The sequence below is a fragment of the Grus americana genome, chromosome 2 (assembly GCF_028858705.1).
Source record: "Grus americana isolate bGruAme1 chromosome 2, bGruAme1.mat, whole genome shotgun sequence".
NCBI lineage: Eukaryota > Metazoa > Chordata > Aves > Gruiformes > Gruidae > Grus > Grus americana.
In genome coordinates, this window is record NC_072853.1 from 11,461,747 (window position 1) to 11,477,604 (window position 15,858).

The 15,858-nt window shown below is 48.8% G+C and overlaps 1 long non-coding RNA gene across 1 annotated transcript in view; it reads right to left on the minus strand.

Moving 5' to 3' along the window:
• LOC129203416 (uncharacterized) overlaps positions 1-9,515 on the minus strand; it is a 47,269-nt gene extending 37,754 nt beyond the window's left edge. The window contains exon 1 of the long non-coding RNA XR_008576020.1: positions 9,375-9,515. This is a non-coding gene — a long non-coding RNA (uncharacterized LOC129203416). The remainder of the gene's footprint in view (positions 1-9,374) is intronic.
• Between the last annotated feature and the right edge of the window lie 6,343 nt (positions 9,516-15,858).

The window sequence follows — 15,858 nt, forward strand, 5'->3', positions numbered from 1 at the left end:
ACAAGCTGCCCACGCAGCAGTGAAGACAGGCTGCAGCTTTCTGGATTGGTTGGAGCTTCCTTCACTTGCAGGCTCCCTATAAAAGTATGTCATTGCTGTTGTCAAGCCAAGATGCAATCAATGTCAAGGCCAAGACTAGGACTCTTCCCGGGAAGATGGGGCTGCACTTCCTAATCAGCCAGAGATGACAGAAACACCAGAAGAGCTAGAGAAGAGCTTATCACCGGAAGAAATTCAAGAGCGCTACTAACCCACTAACTCAAGTGTCCAGCTGCAGACAAGTACCATCAGCCAACAGAACCAGCATAGCAGCATCAGACTCTTCAACCCCTTCCTCGTGCTCTTCTGCATTGCTGGAGCTCAGAGAGCTGTTCCTCACCAATGAGCCAACAATGTTCAAGAACTCAGCTCTCTGCCAGCAGCTGGGTACAAAAAGGTTAAACAGAGCTATGGATCATCTTCATGTCATGGTCACCTAAGCCTAGGTTGCTCAGCCAGGTCATGTACTGCAAGTCAGTGTGGGGCTCCAAGTGTGAAGACTGGTGGGAGGACGCAATCTCATCGCTTCTCCTATGGTACCAGCCACCTCAAAGGGCTCAGACATGACTTCAAGCTCCTTCTTCTGGAGCCACCGTCACCTGCCACCGTGGATGGAGGTCAGGAGCCTCTCTGGGCAGACCCGCTCTGCTGGCCAAGCCTCCAGTGAAACTGCAGCTGCATGAGCTCAGCCTTAACGCTTGCCAGCTTCTAATGGGCATCGAAATCCCTTAGTAACTTCAAACGAAATATTAATGTTATAAGCAGTATTTCATGGGTCTACAGGCTTTGTCACACCGCAGGGAGGCCTTAAACAGATTTAGCCCAGACTTCAAGACTTTCAAGAGAGCATGGCTCCCAGGATCCCACACACCTGCCCCATCCCTGATGGTATCTCATACCTTCATGAGCTTTAGCTGTCATTCTGCTGCCACAGTGGAGATAACAGCATTTTTACCTGCTCAGCATCCAGATCTTCTAAGCAGAAGAAGATACAGGTGTTTGTCACTATGAATATTATTAGAAGTAGGTGAAATGCATTAGCAAGACCAACTGTAAGCTCTCTCAGTCACGGTAGATCAGCACAAATGACTGGAGGTTGTTTAATCCCTCCCATAAATTCCTCTCCCATACTGCCTTGCTCCCTGAGGCAGTGTTAGCAGTTAATTAACAGAGGGATGTACAGAATTGAAATCCTAGTTATTGTACTTTGTCTCAGAAAAATACCCAAGAAAAATACTCCTTAACAGTTACTAAAAACATCCCACAAAATAAGGTCTATTGCTAGAAGTCTCTTTGGTCATCAAGATTTATAAGGAAGACAGGGACACCAGGTACCAGCAGTGGTATACAGCCCATACCACCATCAATACAATGTTATGCCTTATGCTAACGGACTTCTTGAGCTCTGCGCAGGTTACAACCTGTCTCAAAGATAGTTATACCCAAATTACCACCTAGAAACCTGTAAATTGTACTTGACACACCTTTAAAATTATAAAATTAGTGCAAACTTCCCTTCCCCTTTTCCTCCTCCATATGAAGAACGGCCATCGATGGTGCCATGGAAGATGAAAAGCCAGTACTTGTGTTCACCCATCACACTAAGATTGGAGCACACTAAGATAGGAGCTAAGGAAGGTCTTCTCCAGCACTTGCACTTGCAACATACAGCTACTTGGTGAGAACTTTTCAAAAGTTTTTCTCCTGTCTAGTTGTGTTGGTTGCAGCCACCAGATCTCCCCCTCAAAGACAATAGCCTAAAGAAGTCACCATTGCCGTTTCTGACCATGTCAAGCAGAAGTACAGAACTTCAACCATTTCTGTGAAACTTCGAGGGTCCATCTGACATCAGGGTTCTACTGTCTTATGCTACGAACAACTGTACAAAAGGCAGCATCTGCCCTGACAGGTTTGCAAATTAAAGAGGCAAACAGAAGAGTGGAAGGGGAAGGAGAAGAAATGGCTTGCCAAGGGCAGAGCCCCCAAATCCTACCCATGGTCAAGCACTGGGAACCCCATCATCTGTCCAAGCCACTTATAACAAGCAGGACTGGTGGGTCTTAATACAAACTGCCCAAGATAAGGAGAACATTTCAAGACGAACTTCTCACTGCTTCAGAGTCTTGGACTGCAAAGAGCAGCATCTTCCTTCCCCTCTGAGCCTGCTCATCTTAATCACATTTATTTACTCATCTTGTGCGTTCATGAAAGCTGGGCCTCCTTTCATCTCGTTCCACAACCAGAGACTTGAAGCTCAGCTTTTCAATTTTTCCTCAGTTACCACAGAAATAGAGAACTGCTGGTGGGAAGAACACTCTGGGGTCTCCAGTCCAACCTCCCAGCTCATAAACAAGGACGATTATTTTCCTCTGTAACATCAAACATGCCTACTTCTTTGTTAATATTTTTATTAAGAAATATGCAAAGCTTCGCCCACCCCATCCCCAAAAGCAAACTGATAAGAACCAGAGCCAGATGTGAGATACCTGTAAAGCAAATGATCCAGCAATTCACATAGCAAACATGCTCATCTAAAACCCCCGACCAGCATCTCAATTGCCTGTACCACAGAACAAAGCTCTTGGCCTTTGCTCCCCCCATGATCATTTCTGGGAAAGTATATTTCAGACTTTCCTACCCTTATGAAGGAGGAAAAAAAAATAAACAACCATTATTTAAATAGGGCTGGAAACATTACTAAATATTTCCAAAAGGATGTATGGTAGCTTTTTGCTCTGCGTGCTAAATTACAGGTCACTGCACTGATAGGTGTGACTACCTATTTACAACATCAGCTGGAGCATAAAGAGGTTTTGGTACATCACGTCTAGAGACTGCTACAGCATGACTATATTAATGTATAATAAACTTTATGCCTGCAACATAGCTAATATAATAATAATGATAGTAATAATGATGAGGATTATGATAATAATAACAATGTTACCAAACTTCAGTACTAGCAAAGAGAGACCCATGCTAGACCTTTTTCCACGCAGAGGAGATGTAACATAAAGGGTTCGAGCAGAGTCCGGGCTTTGGCCATCGCTCCATGTCCCACACACTCAGGCATGAGCCCACAGCTGCTGTTTCCGCCATGTAAACCAGCACACGCAACATCACGTGTACGTCAGCGATGCACCACCGCCGGGGACAGCGATACCTGATCCAACACCAAGCTGCAACGACATGGCCCCTGGCCAAAAGCTGGCCGGGAAAAGCCACCTGTGGTAAACCTACACAGGCAGTAACACTCCAGCCTCTTGCACCACTTGTTCCTTGCACAGCCCCTTCCACTTGTTCATTCAGGGCTCACTCCCTACCCGGGCAGGGAACTGCGCAAGGCAATGCAATGCATTTTATGTGGGCTGGGATTTTGCTCAGCTGACATTTTCAAGAAGAGATGGTTGCAATATGATCAAATCTAGGCCTCAAAGACAAAGTGTTAATCACGAGTCGCAGGTTGTTGCTTTTTTTAAAAAGAATACTCCTAAGTTAGATTTTTCTTCTCCTTTTAAGTTCCTGGCAACAGCTCCCCAAGCCCAGCAGAGATTTATACAGGACCTCACAGGACACTGTCCCTGCAGCATCAGTGGAAAGATCAGAAGTTTCAGTTCTCCTGAATGGAAGGAAAAAAGCAAGGCAAGCCATTTCTTAAATCCAGCTGTTGGGACTTCAGGAAAGGCACAAAACATCCTCAGAACAAAGGCAAGCAGTACCTAAATGGGCAGCAGAGGGGCTGGCCCGTACCTGCTTCTGGATGACTTTGAACTTGTATGGTTCTCAAACCCGTGGAGCATATCAGCACTTTGAAATGCTGACCGGAGGAAATCCATCCAACCAAGCATGGTTACCAGGGGCAGAGGCATCGACACTACGCATGAAATGCTCATTGGACATTTTTCCAGCCCAACAACACTTGGATCCCCACGGGTACCAATGAAACAACCTAGAACACAGAGACATTTCCATTTCTTCTTCTCAGACTGAGGTCTCATCCATACTACATCCCTGCCAGTCCAAACACAGCGGTCCTGCTACCTCACAAAAATCCCCTGATGCAGAAGAGCTTACAGCAGTACTAACATGATGGCTTCTATCAGTGCAAGAAATCAGGATGGTTCATCCACACCAAAGGCATCACTGGCATGACATACCCCTTAAGGAGCTCAGCTCCACCAGTAAAGCTAAAGAGCAGATCGAGCATCCAACCAGCAGGTATCCAGGGAAGCTGAGCAGCACAGAAAGGGTGTTCAAAAAAAGCCAGGGAGAAGTGGACTGGACCGTACTGGACGGATGGAGGGAAGACTGTGGTGGGTGGTTAGGAGGACTGGACCAGAGTTTTCCGCCTTAAAATCCCTGCACTGGCCAGCTTCAGAGCCTGGGGGTTCCCAGCACAACCCACATTGTGCTGAAGGCCTCCACAAGCTGCTTCATAAACTACATGACAGGATGTGGTCTTGACTCGCCCACCCACCTCTGCTCTCCATCTGCCCCTAAGGAAGCAGCCTACAGCTCTGGGCACTGCTCTTGCTGTAGGGACCTCCTCTCCCCCAAACAGGGGAAAGCCTTTTGGGACTTCCTTTAGGCTCTTCTGCCATTCGTTCCTACCTTCAGGAGAGAAGCCGTGATCCACGCCTGGGGAAGCCCTCAGATTGTAGGTGAGGACCCCAGTGATGCCATCCTCTCCCCCTGGGAAGCTGTCGATGTCCTGCAGCTCTTGACCATGCACTGGGTATTCCTGACCAAGGCATGCAAAAGAGGTGACAAAACTCTATCTTCCAAAACATCTCATGGCAATGACACTCTCCCATGCAAACGCACAGTCCTTCCAGAGCTCTGGGCTGCTGTTTCCTGCCAGGGTGCTCTGCACACCCCACCTCAGCTCAGCCCACTCTCCAGCAGCGCAGGTCAGCTCCCAACACCCACACAACCCAACCTCATAGTGGGGGGACATGGTCAAACCTCCTCTTTCCCATCAAGGGACTTTCTAACAAGCTGATTTGCAGGAACCTACCCAATAATCTCTACATAAAACTTCTTCTATTGCTTTTTCCAACTCAGGATTTAAGGCATGAACGACCAAGAGAGACAATCCACCCATTCTCTTCGCAGTTTGTTCCAGTGGCTAATCACCCTTGCCATAATTTCTAATTTGAATTGTCTAGCAGGCACTGGTTCTAGCTCTGCATGTCACTGCTGCATTCGAGAGCCCTTTGCCGCCTGATGTACTATGCCAGCAGCAATTCACACATGGATCACTTTTCCTTCGAGGTGATGGGGGATGCAACTGCAGTATCTGCTGACAAATGTAAGATACCAATAGCAGTGAAGATATGACAACACAGGCATCAGAGCAGGTGGGACAAGCCTGTCTGGAAACGCAGGGTGACACTCAGCCAGCCCCTGATTTGCAGGACACAACTCCACATCGATATTCACATCCACACCTTGAATTCACATAAAGAATGATACCACCCAGGGATGCGTTAAAAGACATTTCCATCATATAGATCTGGACGCCTGTAAACCATCGAGACTGCTCCGTGCGCCCGGCCGGTCCCAGTGTTTGTGTCACCCTGCAGACAGGCTGCTGTCTTCAGCTGAGCAGAGCTGATGCATCAGGTAACCATCTCGCTGCTTCTCATCCGTCACCCTCGGAGCAACGGGGAAAAAAGCACCACCGGCAAGCCCCGTCCTAAACAACCTCTGGCACTTGCCAGAGAGAGAACTGAGCACAGACTCAGGAATGCTGCATTATCGCAACACTGATAACTCCACAAAACGCTGTCCTCCACTGCACTGTACCAACAAGGCAAGCAAACGGCAGGCGCTGCATCTCCACGTATAAATAAACCATGTGTAGCTGCAAACATACAGCGGCATTCACTTGCCATGGCACTAAGCACCTTGCTACTACATAAGACAGGGTGGCTCAGGAACAGATGCAGCTATGACAAGGGAAAACGCATCCCATACACAGTGCTAAAGGGTCCAAGAGATGAATTATTTCTTTATTTCCCTCTCACTCTTCATAAATTTAGCCAGGAACTATGCAGGCGTTCAGTACTAAAAGTAGCAGCCAGTGAGGAGACAGAAAATAACACATCGTGCTTCAAAATAAGATCTGTATCACCTTACTGCAAACAGCCAAAAGCTTCCTGACCAGGTATGCATTTTCCTCTCTGCTAGTTCAGTTTGCAGCTCTGCACCCTTCTCGGCTCACAGAGCAGGACCCCAGACCACGCGGCTGTCCCCCTGGCCAGCAGCGAAAGGTCGGGGCGGCGTGCCCACCACCGCAGCCTCTCCAGCAGGAATGCACCGAGATCAGCACAGAGGCTCCACCGATGGACCCACCTGAATTGCTTAACGGATGGATATACAGCTGCAGTGCACTGCTGCAAGCTGCACTGCACTGCAGCATGGGTACCTGACACCACCCGTCACTAAATCCAGGTATCGGGAGCAAAAGATGAACCCTCAGTATTCTTGCAAGCAGCAGAAACACCTCCCAGGTCACAAAAGCCAGCATTTCCCCTTCCCATGGCCTGCCGGTGCTATTGTCTGCATAGACCAATGGGGAAAAAATATATTTTTTTATGAAGATGTCATACTTGTAAGCTCTACCTTGCAATTCCTAGCAGAACTGCGCCAGCATAATTACAGAAAAAACCTGAAGGAAGAGGCCTGTAGAAAAATAGTGACACTGTAACAACCCACTGAACATCTTCAGCTGAAAGGTGACAAACGAACACAAGATGCACCGATTTCTTAAAAGTATACAGATACAATTTTTTTTTTCCCCTAGCCTTGCTCCACAGCATCAGCACTATAGGTCGCTTCCCCTGCCAGTAATTCCTCGTATAAAAGTCAGTGAAATATATACAGCCAGGAAGCATAAGCCCTCTTTGTAAAGCATTCTGATTAAAAACAGGAAGATACGGTTTGAATCTTACAAAGAATGAAGCATAAGCTCCAAATTTAGCAGATAAAGTCCTTAATTAAACCAAAATGTATGCTTTGGCTGGGCAGGAGCACGGAGAGAAGACCATGACTGCAGAGCTGCACAAACACGCTGCACCGTGGGGAGACACAACTCACCATCGCCTCTGAAAGCTGTCAGCTCCCACCAAAGTTATATTCCAAGCATGCACATTCACCCAGGGAGCCGATAGTCCATTTTAAAAACTAAAATCCGAGCACACAATTCATTTCTGCAACAGATGGGCCTTTCAACGGCCGCAGGCCCGAACCCTTCCTTATTTTTGCTATTGCAGAATTGCTCTGACGTTGTGTGGACATCAGCGTGCAGATGCAAAAGATGCAAAAGCCTTCAGGCCCTGCCGAGGCAGAGAGCTGGCGCTGCTCTCGCTGTCCCCGTGCAGTCAGACCCGCACAGCCCCTCTCCCACGGATGCTAGACGTATAGGTGCACAGTATATTTTACTCCTAACTGCACCTGTACAACTTATTACCTTAATATAACTGAAAATACACGAAGGCACGGTCTGATCGGTCAGGATTGTAACAGTGCTAAGCTAGCTGTATGCCACACTCATGACTTAATGTTACGAGAGATGAAAGAGAGAGAGGAAAAAAAATAAAGTTAGAGGTGCATTTCTAAAATGATGCAAAGTATGTATAAGATCACTTGAAACTCTCTGGGGTGTGAACAGGAATTTATCAGAGATATGCAGCACCCGACACAAAAGAGCATCTGACTGGTCCACATGCTTGGAAAAATATACATATTTATTAAATAATTTGAAAAATCACAATAGAAAGGAAACTGGATGTTTCCAAGACACGATTAAATATCAGACTGTATCCTTATTTCTTACAGTAATGTCAACACTTCAGAGCTAGATTTTTTTTAATGTCCTCATATTTTACAGCAACATATATAAGTGCTCTTACGATAATCCAAACCAGTTGGCATAAAACTGACATTAGTGAGATTGTATTTCTGCTCCACGAAGAAATAAAACACTCTCATATCATACAGCCATAATGTGTACATAATATATTGTGCTCTTTGTATTTAGCAATAGCTAATATATTCTAGTATACCCTCAGAAAAGCTCTTTTGTTCCAAATAAATGACTTAAGGCATATTTTTGAACATATTAGTAAAAAGGAACTAGCGTGGGGTTCACAACTCAACGTGTCTGACCAGATACTTGGACAGGCAAACATGTCTAAACTTGTCAACATGAACGGGATCAAAAAGATCTCACTGAAGGCCTCCAGCATCCTTCAGATACAATTATCGGTTCTGCTGGGATTTCTCCGCACGGCATTTTAAGATGCAGCAACCAACAGTTTAACAGATCGAGACCGAAGTCCTAAAGTACCCTGTCAACGAAAACATTTCAGCATTATTTATATATAAAAATAAAAGGCGGCCTATTAAAGTTGTACTTGAAAAATCCACTTTTTTTGGTTTGTTTTTTTCAAGGGAAAGACGGCCTAAAAAAAAAAAAAACAACCTTTGTAAAAATTGGTCTTTGGAGCCTACAGAGAATCTTCGCTTTTTATTCCTCGGGCCCTCGTGCTACCCAGCTTAAATCAGATTGCCCACATTAACGACGGTCCGAGCAAAACACTTCAGCTCTGCAGATTAAAAGCTTAATTCACCCCGCAAACACATGCAGGCAGGAGCAGGCAGGAGCAGGCAGCAGCAGGCCGGCTCCGCACGCACCTCCCGGCCAGCGCACAGCGCGCATTTTCCGCGCACTTGCAAACAAACACACCCCCACCCCCTCGGCTCCGAGCCGCGACCACCCCACGCCCCTGCCCCGAGTGTCCCCCCGGGCCAAGGGAGGAGTGGGTGGGCATCCATTTGCTCCTCGCCCCCCCTCCTTCGGCCGCCCCGGGTCCGGAGGAGCCGCCGGGGGAGGGCTGCGCGGGGGATGGGCGCACCGAGCCGTGTCATTTCGGAGCAAAGCTAGACCCCAAACACCGCCGGCCCTTATCGCGGAGATTTATTTACGTCGGAACGCATCGCCTCCCCATCCGCACGGATTCGGGTTTGCAATTGCTATTTTTAGCCCACCGTCGACCCAGGGCTTAAAATAAATAAATAAATCAATGAAATTAAATGCAATTCTCCTTCCCCCCCCCCCCGAATCTGCACGAGCCCCCCCCGCGCCGAAGCTGCAAACTCCGCCGCGACCTGCAAGCCCCACCGCGGCGACGCAAATAATAAAGCAAGGGGGTGGGGGGAAAGAAGAAAAATAAATAAATAAATAAATAAATAAATAAATACCACACACACAAACATGCAAACAACCCCCCCCTCACCCCACCGCCGTTGACTGCAGCCCCGGTACTCACCGCGCCCCCCCTCCCCGGGAAGGGGTCCGGCGGTCCGGCCGCGGGGCAGAGGCCGGGGCCGAGGCAGGGCCGAGCAGCGCGGAGCGGAGCGGCCCGGGCCCCGCTGCCCATGTGCTCGCCGGAGCACGCGCTCGCCTCAATGGAACGTTGTGCTGGCGAGCCGCTCTGTGACGTCACCGCCCCCCGCCGCCGCCGCCGCCGCCGCCGCCGGCCGCAGCCCGGGGCAGCGCGCAGCTCCCGCCCCCGCGCTCCTGCCCCGCAGAGCCCCCCCACCACCACCACCAGCCCCGGCCCCGCACTGCGCCTCGGCGTACCCCGGAATTTAATAAATAAATAAATAAATAAATGAAAATCTAATATAATGAAACCGCGCGTGCAGCGGCGGTGCTCCGCAGGTGCGGGGGGGGGGGGAGCAGCCGGCGCTGAGGCGCGCAGGGTGCGCGGGGAGGCTGCGGGGGTCCCGTTCCGTGCGGGATGGCTCGCTCGGGCCGGCACACGCCGCGGAAGAACGGGATCAGGTCCCACGCTGGCGAGTGGGAAGCGTGGGAGCCTTTGCTGCTCGTCTGCTGCTGCTTTTACCCTGGCAAGACGCCTTCGGGCCCGTTTCTCCCCAACTCCACGAGTTTGCTTGCTCACAGAAATCATAGATTTTTAAAAAATATCCCATTCTTCGCCAGCGCAAGTGCTGAAATATCATGGATGTCTCCAAATAATCCCAGGAGAGAAGGAGGCAAGCATCCCACGCACAAGTAGAGAAAGTAGCTTTGCGATCCTCTGAGTACTGGAAGAAACAATGTCAAAAATAGAGAACAGGCTGCAGGCTGGTGAAAGAGTAAAACAAAAGCAAATCTCCAGTATACGGACAAAACAAGTTTTATTTTCCTTTTTTATTATATATTTTTTTAAACAAACTAAGAAAAAAATGAAATATCTTCCTCGATTCCAGGCTGGAACTGAAACCAAGCAGAAGCTTCCATGCCACGTGGGTTTTTTTTCCCTGCTCTAATTTTTCCCAGTCCAGGAAGGAACCTAAAATCCTGCTGCGCCGGCACCTTTGCAACGTCGCGGGAGCTGCGGCACGTCTCCTGCGGTGTGCACAACCTGTTACCACCAGCATGGGTTGTGGTGCCCGCTCTGGGAGCTGCCTCTGCCACGTGAGGCGAATCAGCCTCTGCGAGGAGTAAGGCTATATCCAGCACCATCGGATTTGCAAAGCAGTATTGAAAATGTGGCTAGCACATGCTGTTTCATCTAATGCTCCCAACTGCCCTACAACGCTTTGAATATTGCAATAAAAAGCTGATCTGCAAGAAACAACCAACCCAGTCATTACAGGAGAAGCGAACGTTAGTGCAAAAGGTACAAAATTACAGTGTAAACTGTGGCTTTATCCAAACTGCAATTTTGCGGTCCCACAGTTTAAGCAAGATACAATGGTGGGTTGGAACAAGAGGCTTTGCGTGCTCACCGTCAGAGATGAGAGCCCTCCTGATCGGGTAGACTGAAGGTCTTTGTGCCTACCCTTCAGCAAAGTGCTGCAGCAGAAACCCGCTGGAGGACATCGCTTTGGGCCATACCCCTACAGCTGGCTGGAGAACAAGTCCTATATAAATGACCTCCTGAGGTCAGTGAACTTGGGAGAAAATCTACGGTTACTCGTGAGACCAACGGATCATTTTATCAGCTGAAAAGAGCCCGAGTGCTGGAGCACCCTGGCACACCTTTTCCTCCAAGCCTGTTTCTGCTCCAGAGTTTGGGAGAAGCGGTGGCGTAAGGCCATTGCTCTGGCTTCGCATGGGTATTGCCCTTAAAATGGGCCCTGATGGCTCCTCCACAGCTCCCAGCTGCTGGAGCAGGAGAGAAATATGTATCAAATAGCCCTGAAAATTGACTTTTCAGTCCTCTCTCCCTAGGACTCCCTTCCTCAGCAAAACACACACAGAATCTGCTGTTAAACATCAACTTAAATTAATTCTTTTTCTCCCAATGCCACAGATTTGCCCGTGTGTCACCACAGCGCCAGCAGCACGGCCGCGAACACAGCTCTGTGCACTGTGATGGGAGATGGGTATCTCCACGTGCAATTCCCGGCATGACAAAGCCAGGAAAACATCATGAAAAAAAAGAGAGTGAAAACGTTTGCCTGCCTGTTCACACACAGAGAAGTCGGACCACAGTCACACACATTTACCCAGATGCGGCTCCAGGAAGGACCTCTGCAACCGACAGCAGAAGGACCTGCTGCTCCCATCCACCGCGAGGCAGCCCCGGCGTTTGGAAGCCACGCACCAGACCCCATAAAAATGCACAGACCATCCTTTATATACCGTATCCTTTTCCAGAGACACCGGGGAGGCTGGCGGGGAGGTGACTGATGACCACCAAGTGTTTCCCCCAGTGACAGCACAGCTGGATCCTCAGCAGTCATGGGGGGACCTGCCGTTTCTCATTGCAGCAGGGAACGCAAAGACCCTCTTTCCGCAGGCACGCAGAATCTGGTTTATGTTCATATCGCTCAGCCCTGCAGCCTTTCTAGTGGTTGCACTCTAAAAATCACCTAGTATTATGACCTGGGTATAGTCAGTCCATATCCATACAGCACTCAAGTATAATCATCTTTACAACAGCTTAGCACACTTACATGAGGCAATTTTATAGCTCTAAGTTCACCCCTGCAAGTTAAACACGGCAAAGTCAAGGCCAAATGATGCAACGCACTCTTTCGAGGTCAAAATAAGATCTGAGGCAAAGATCAGGGGTCGGGCTGCAACAAGGCTGTGCCAGCTGAAGGCTTCTGCCCTCCAGCACTCTGTTAGTGCTTCTCTGTCTACAGCTCCACCAGCCTTGCCGGCTGCAGGGACCACGTGCGTGCTTCTTAATCCGTGTCAGGCAATGCTGCCCAAGTTTGGAGAAGCGCCAGTGGAGCCAAGGAGAGCTGTGACATGCTCCCTGCGGTTAGCACGGCGCAGAGGTGACAGCCTCCAGCTGGTGACCACAGGCAGCTGGAAAGTGAAGTGTCCTCAACCAGGGCGGTTAGGTGCAGCGGAGGCTGGGGCAAACCACCACACATCCCCCCCCCAAACATGGATCACGGAGAAGCACAGCATAAAACCAGCTGAGAATGTGTGATCATAACAGTAATTATACCTTCCCTCATCCAGAGATTAATCTTTTTTCAGGTTAATTCTGGCACTGTCCAAAAACCTAAGTCATCTTAGTCACTTAGATGAAAGGGCTGGGTCATTGCATCTGCTCCTCTCCTAACAGAAGTCATCATTTCACATCAGCCTGCCCATAACGGCATCAAGTTAGGCATCAGTGTCTTGTCCTCACTTCACCTTCTTGGATACTGTCTTGGAACTTTTCTTCTCTGAAGGTTAGAAACCACCTAATTTCCATCCTGAATGTATTCAAAGCCTGTGTACACCCATTTGTTCTGCAGCAGGTGTTACGATTTGACACCGGTGGCTCTTCTCCTCACCCTCACACATACCTCCCTGCTGTATTTACCAATAGCAAGTTCATTCTGTGACAAAATAATGGTATGAAACAATGGTGCTTATCATAATTTATTTCTACTCCCCATTCTTTTAAGTACTTCTATTAATCTAAAGAAAATGCATTCCTGTCCCCACACAGTGATCCATCTCTGGGCGGTGGTGACTCACCTGGGATTTTGATGGGGACAAAACTCTTCAGAGCCAGGAGTGAGCGGCAATAATAGAGCAGAAGTGAAAACTGGAAACTTTCTGAAGCAGCTGGAAAGACTTCCACTGCCTTCCGTGTGCTCTTGGTGTTGAATGTAAGACAAAACATAAAGAAGAGGAAGTTCTTAGAGGACGATGGTGGCTACTCAGGTGTATAAGAAATATCCTCGTCCAGAGTTGTGGGGCAGATTACACCATCATCATTGCCCATTCCATTCCCCAGAATTTATGGGGGGGGTTTCCCAATATAATTATGTCACTAGATTTCCACCTGTCCATAAACGTAGGCTGGCGCCTCTCTATGCTATATTGAGCATAGAGAAAGATAATGGGTAAAGGAAATGGAGATGATTCATTTTGTGAGATGGCTACCTTGGTGAAGCTGGGCTCAATTTTGCCAGGACCCCAGAACTGCATGACGCATCTTTCTCTGCAAGACTAGGGAAGATGTTTGACAAATAATTGGGAGCATGTTCCAAGGAGCAGATTTCTTAAGGCTCTAATTCAGCTTAGTGGTGACCTCAGAGCAGAGAAAGAGGATATGCAGGGTTGAATGAAGCACAGAAATAACAGACTTGTCACTGGTGGCCCAACTATGGGAGCATATGACTCAGATGCTCCACGTATTTCCCAAGTTTGTGGATCGGGAAAAAAGAAAAAAAGTGACATTTTGAAGTGATGCCTTTCTGAGTGTGCAGCAAGACTGAACTAGCAGGGCAGAGAGGTGCAAAAACTCCATTGAGATTATGGAGAGCATTTAAGATGACTCGCTTGAATGTGATTTAAGAAACAAGAAAGCAGTGAAATGAAGTGAAACCAATTGTCTACATTACTAAACTTGTGTTGGACTGATGGGATGGAAAGGAGATCCAGAGATGAGCATGCTTGAGTTTGAGGGAAAGTTAACAAAACTGTGAGCCAGAAGTTTAGCATCAGTAGTGAAAAAAAAAAAATGTTGTGAGAGAAAGAAGAGAGAATTCAAGAGAGACAGAGGCAGCACCATTCAAGTCCCAGCCAGATCTCCCAATGAAGCCTCTGAGAAAGGGACTGACTGAGTCCTTGGGGAGGAGTCAAATATGTTTTGTGTAAAGGGCGAAAGATCACGACAGAAATTGCAAGCCTGGGAGAGGAAGTGGAAAGTGGTGCTGTCAGCAGGGATAGAAAACCCAGGACATGAAGACATCATCACGTGAGAGGTAAGAGTCGTAGGAGACAGCGCAAGCCCATAGAAGCCAATGCTGCGGCATTAGGGAGATGTCCCACACCAAGCGTTGTGCACTGAGAGGATGTCCACCAGGAGATACTCGGCTTGAGAAGTGACTGGAGATACCCAGCTATGGGGATGTGGACATCTGGGGTACATTGATTTAGGTTCCTATGAAGAGAGGAGGAGACCAGGAGAGTCCTGTGCACCTGGCAGTGCCCACGTGAGGACTGGATGACTCAACACCAGCAGAAGACATGCAAAGCAAGTAAAATGCTACCAGCCTCCAGAGAAGACCCTCACATCTGCTTCCCCCTTTCTGAAGCACTCGGCTCCTGGGAAAACAGCAGGGGCCCTGCCCTCCTCACACAAGGATCCTGTTGTTAAATCGCGGAGAGGAAACTGTTTAACTTGTCGGTTATTCTTTGGCACCTGTGATTGTGTTAGACATTATAAACAGGTTGGGCCAGCCAAGCTGGCATACACCACCGCGGTATCCCCAGGGTCCTTCCCTTCTGTTTACTTTCTTTTTTAGCCTTTAAGCTAATCTCTCCATCTATAACAAATAAACAACATTCATGTGAGCTATTTTCAAGGGAGAGTGACACTGGCAGCCCCCGAAATGTCACGACGGGCATGTTGACACAGCCAAGCCACGACTTGTGCTGGGGGGCGATGCACGATGCTCCTCCAGCAGCAGGACAGGAGCAGGGGACAGTGCGTGAAACCCACGCTGGATCTGGTGTTCAGCCCTCTCCTCTCATGCCCTGTTGCTGTCTCTGCACTCACGTTTAGAGTTCAGCCTTCCCAAAGTGCTTGTTTATGGATGCGCTCTGCAGTCCCCGCGTGGGCGCAGCCGTGGGGCAGGCGTTGGGGCTGGGTCCTCTGGGGGCTCAGGCAGGCTGGCTTGTGGCTGCAGGGCTGGGATCTTCCTCGGAGGCAGTTGGGAGACTTGTGCTCTTTTTAGCACAGCCGGTGACGGTGGCACCACTGCCCACAGTTGATATAATGACCCAGCACCTCCCTATGAAGTGGGAGACCTGGTTCAACACGCTCCTTTGCATCTCTTTGCCGCCCAGAGGGTGGCTGCATCCTGGGTGCAGTGAGCCGTCTCAGCCTTTGTCTTGTGCTGGCCCCTTTCTTCCCACCTCCCATGTCAGAGGTAAAGGTGTGCACTGGAGCAGGACACTGTCCTGGGATTTGGAAGCCCATTTCATAGTCACAATGGTGCTACCCCTACACTGCAAGGCACAGGATTCCCTCTGGGATGGGAATGTGAATATATCTAAACTGGTTAACAGCCACTAAATAAACTCCACAAGCACTGGAGAAAAGACCTAAGGAGGGAGGAAGAAGGATCTGGTGTGGACATCTGTCATAAGCTGCTCACCAGCTCACCAGTTTAGTCCCAGAGAGTGTCCCATTTAAGCCCTGACCTTGTGATGGACACCTGTGTATCTGGTATCCTCTCTGTACCAAGAAGAGATTTAAGCAATTGCATATTCCAGGCAAAAAATGAAATCAGAGCAGCCACAGTACTCACAAAGGTAGCTAAGCACCAGGCTGTGCCCCT